Source organism: Panthera uncia, chromosome B4 (genome assembly GCF_023721935.1).
Source record: "Panthera uncia isolate 11264 chromosome B4, Puncia_PCG_1.0, whole genome shotgun sequence".
Lineage (NCBI taxonomy): Eukaryota > Metazoa > Chordata > Mammalia > Carnivora > Felidae > Panthera > Panthera uncia.
In genome coordinates, this window is record NC_064809.1 from 32,312,373 (window position 1) to 32,317,439 (window position 5,067).

Consider the following 5,067-nt stretch of genomic DNA (forward strand, 5'->3'; position numbering starts at 1 on the left):
ATACTTTGGCTATTGTTGAAAGTGCTGCTATAAACATTGGGGTACAAGTGCCCCTATGCATCAGCACTTCTGTATGCCGTGGGTAAATTCCTAGAAGTGCTATTGCTGGGTCATAGGGTAGATCTATTTTTAATTTTTTGAGAAATCGCCACACTGTTTTCCAGAGTGGCTGCACCAGTTTACATTTCCACCAACAGTGCAAGAGGGTTCCCATTTATCCACATCCTCTCCAGCATCTATAGTCTACTGATTTGTTCATTTTAGCCATTCTGGCGTGAGGTGGTATCTGAGTGTGGTTTTGATTTGTATTTCCCTGATGAGGAGCGACGTTGAACATCTTTTCATGTGTGTGTTGGCCATCTGGATGTCTTCTTTAGAGAAGTGTCTATTCATGTTTTCTGCCCATTTCTTCACTGGATTATTTGTTTTTTGGGTGTGGAGTTTGGTGAGTTCTTTATAGATTTTGGATAAAGCCCTTTGTCCGATACGTCATTTGTAAATATCTTTTCCCATTCCATTGGTTGCCTTTTAGACAAAATGGATAAAGGACCTGAATGTGAGACAGGAAACCATCAAAACCCTAGAGGAGAAAGCAGGAAAAAAACCTCTCTGACCTCAGCCGCAGCAATTTCTTACTTGACACACCCAAAAGCAAAGGAATTAAAAACTTGCCTCGTTTTAACATCATCTTCATTATGCTAGTCAGGAAAAAGCCGCACAATACAGACACTGTCTCTGTTCTCCCAAGCTTTTTGCCCACAACCATCCTTTAAATGACAATCTGGGAAAAAGTTGCCACTGGAAGTGTAGAAACCTTGTTTGATGGAGAACTGTCATCAAACAGTATTGCTGTATACTACTTCACTCTGTGGATTTACAACAATATATTTATCCATTCACCAGCCAATGAGCATTTTGGTTGTTTGAGGGTTTGGCTAATAAAGCTATTTTAAATATTCATGTAAATTTTTTGTGTAGACATATGTTTCATTTCTACTGGTAAACTTGTAGACGTGGTATTTCTGTGTCATAGAGTAACTACATATATAATTTTTTGAGAAAGTACCAAAATAATTTACAAAGCGGTTATCATTCTGCACTTCCAGCAGCAAACTACAGAGTCCAATTGTACATCTAAGTCAATGTTTTAATTTAAACTCCTTTATGTATGAATTAGTATCTTATTGTTTTAATTTGCATTTTTAAGGAATAAAAATGTTGAATATCTTTTTATATTATTTGCCATTTTTTACCTTATTTGGTTAAGTTTTCATTCAAATCTTTCTTTTTAAGAATCTAGTTAATTGTCTTAACATTGAGTTGTAATTGTTGACCAAGACTCTCTTTGACCAAACTTTAGGTAGATTCTTCTGGTCCTCTTTTTGTTTTTTTGTTTTGTTCTGGCTTTGGTTTTTCTTTTTATTTTTATTTTTTAAATTTTGATCTGTTTCACACATTAGATTTGTTTGAAGAACAGCTTCCCATGTTTAGAAATTTGGGGAAAAAAGAATCCCTGGACCAGTTGGTCCCTAGAGTGCTAACATCCTGTAGGTCCTGTGTTCAAACTCGTAGGACCTTCCACCTGGCAGGGCCTCCCACAAGCCTTCCCAGAACACCATAGAAGACACTGGGAAAGGAAGAGTGTGGAGCATGGGCTCAGCAGCTCCATCACCCTGGACTCTTCTCTGTACCCATGGGGAGGAACAGCATTCCTAGCAGGATGGCCTCTAGGTGAGGCTTCCTTTTCTCTGTGGCTTGCAGTGCCTGGCCCCACACCTGCACACTCAGGAGCCCTACATCTCCATCCAGTCCCCACTGTTCAGGATGTGCTGTAGCAGACCATGTCCAGCATCTGGTCCTTCTCCTGCACAATATTATAGGAGTCCATGTAGTGCTCCCACTGCTCTTCCACCTTGTCATGTAAGAAACCAATCTTGAGAGTGAATGCTCTCCACACTGGTAACCTTATCAGCCATAGTGAGGTCCTCCATGAAGTCCTCCAGCAGGAGGATGTTGGTTTTGTCCAGAAGCTGCTGGAAGTACCTGGAGTTCTTACAAATGGAGCTGTTTTTGTTGTATGTGTGTATGAGCTGACTCCTTGAATCCCTGTCCAAAACTGTCTTTGTCAAAGTCCATGTAGTTAGACACAATGTGGATGCTGGGGCGGAACACCTTTATTTGTCAGATAAGCTCCTCCATGGTATCACCAATGCCTGCCAAAAAGAAAAAAAAGGGAATGTAGTTTTGGTAAAGGGTGTTAAAGAAAGTCTTGTATCCCTCCCTAAGCACTGCATTGTACTGTAAACACCTGGGCGATCTGAAACTTCTAAATCTTCTGCTGGCATGGGAGATCCTGTGCTTTGGCCCACCATTCCACCATATGAGGTAACTTTGATGGTCAGCGTAGGTCAGTCTCAACCGGGTAATAGTGGGCAGGGCGCACTTTGAGTTCCTTCCAGGACTGTTCACTGATAATCTTGCTGTTATCTAAAATGTCATAAGAAGGGAGGGCATCACTTTCCATTATACACAAATGTGCTCCAGATCATGTGACAATCAGAAATGACCTGTAAACGGTCTCCCCTGCCCCTGTAGAAGGAGCCCACAATCTCCTGAACCATTCGAACTGCTGCCTCAGGAGGGTGACCTTTAACAGGATCCTCACCTGTCCAGAGATCCAAAACAAACACTGACCCTGGCACCATGCTGAGCCCAGTAAAGCCCGGGATGGCTGGGAAGCATGGCAAGTCCTGGCCAGGGTGGGGAGGGTGGGCAGATGAAGGGGACCCAGGCCTGGCCCAGGTCACCTACTAGAGGAGATGGCAAGGCAGGGCCTAAGATGGCCTGATGGGGCCTTGAGGTGCCATGGGATTGCAGCCTGCATCACGCTGGATGCTTCCTGGTGCCTCACCTCCTCTTCCATGGCACTCCCTCTTTTTGATCAGGCTTCATCACTAGGTCATATATTTCATATCTTCAGCCTTCCCAGTCCGGTTGTGGTAAGAATGTTGGTAAGTTAGTTGACAGAGAATTCTGTATCTTTGGTATCTGATCACCCCTGATATCTAATCAAATTCCTTATCTTCCATTCTTGAAGTCTAAGCCCTTGGTCTGCCTTCAGCAAGAATCTTGTACAGTCAGTTTAGCAAGAATCCCCCTACCCTTGATATCCCCTCATAAGTGATTTTCAGATCTCTTTCAGCTGTAATAGTCCTAACACCATCTGAAATAGTCCTGAATAAAGTCCTCCCTACTGTTTTAGTAAGTGGTATATAAACAAGTGGCAAAATAGATAGTCAGTAATCTGATGTATATTTTGAAAATATCTTCTCCAAGTCCTTGCCTTGCATCTTAATTTTTTTATAATTGTCTTCTGCAGTACAAGTTTTAGTTTTATTGAACTAAATAAATTTATAGAATTTATATAAAATAATATATAACAAATATAAATATAATATACAAATTTATATATAAGTTAAACTAAATTTTAGTTTGATCCATTTTATGAATATTTCTCACATAGTTCAAGCTCTTTGTGTCCTGTTAGAAATCTTTGCCTAACTCAAAGTCTCAAAGATGTTCTCCTGTTTTTTATACAGCTTCAGCTCTTATATATATTTTTTGTTAGATTCTTTTTTTAAAATATAATTTATTGTCAAATTGGTTTCCTTCAGCTCTAATTTAGGTTTAAAATAATTCTGTATTTAATTTTCATATACAATATAAGGTAATATTCAAGATTCTTCCCTTTTTGATATGAATATCCAGTTGCTTCATCAGTATTTATTGAAAGACTTTTCTCTCATTTTTGAAAGGCTTTAATGCTGGTATCAAAAATCCAGTAATTATATCAGTGTGGATCTATTTTTGGGCTTTATATTGCTCCATTTTTCTTTTTTTTTTTTTTTTTGTCTTTACATTAGTATTGCACTGTCATGGTTATTGTAGCAGTCCAGTAAATTTTTTAAGTTTTTATTTTAATTCCAGTTAGTTAATACACAGTGTAATATTGTTTCAAGTGTACAATATAGTGATTCATCACTTCCATACATAACCTGGAGCTCATCATGACAAGTGCCCTCCTCAGTCCCCATCACCTATGTAACCCATACTTCCACCTTCCCTCTGGTAGCCATCAATTTGTTCTCTATAGTTAAAAGTCTGTTTATTGGTTTATTTCTTCCTTTTTTCCTTGTTCATTTTGTTTCTTAAATTCCACACATGAGTGAAATCATATTGGTATTTATCGTGTTCTGATTGACTTATTTTTAGTAAGTGTTGATAGCAGGTACTGGAAGTCTCCAAATTTGCTCTCTTTCTTTCTCTCTTTTTTCTGGCTATTCTAGGTTCAGTGAATTTCCATAAAAATATTAAATCACCTTATCATATTTCCAAATTGTGATTGTATTGAATCTATGGATCAATTTTGGGAAGATTTGGCATTTTAGTAATATTGAGTGCTCTGTTCTATTAGTGTGTTATATCCCTTTAATTAAGCCTTCTTTAATTCCTGTCAGGAATGTTTTGTATTTTTCTACATTTCACCATATGAGATATATATATATCTTACATAAATTTTGTTAAAGCCATATCTGAGTTTTTCATTTTTGATGTCATTGTAAATAGTATTTTTCATTTATCTCATTTTTTTCTGATATGTGGAAATAAATTGATTTTTGTTACCTATGACTTTGCTAAACTCCCAATAGTTGGTTTATAGATCCCTTATGCTTTTCTAATTAGACAATAATGTTTGCATACAAGAAAGTTTTATTTCTTCCTTTTCTATCCATATTTTTTTTGTTGCTGTCATTCATTGCTTTATTACACTCTCTGGGTCTTCACTATAAATATGAGTGGAGCAGATGGAAGGGACACTCTTACCCTGTTATCAGTCTTCAGGGGTCAAAGCAGTCACTGTTAAGTAAGATTTTATTTCATTCCATTAAGAAATATTAAAATTTGTACTAGGATGCAGCTACTTACAGATTATTTCAATTCTGTTAAGACTTGCTTATTATCTGGGGTATGGCATATACATAGCAGTCTCTACTCTTGGGCTAACTT

General features: G+C 37.8%; 1 pseudogene; it reads right to left on the reverse strand.

Annotated features, from left to right (window-relative positions):
• Positions 1-1,784: 1,784 nt before the first annotated feature.
• LOC125919777 (7-methylguanosine phosphate-specific 5'-nucleotidase-like) lies at positions 1,785-2,524 on the reverse strand (annotated as a pseudogene).
• Between the last annotated feature and the right edge of the window lie 2,543 nt (positions 2,525-5,067).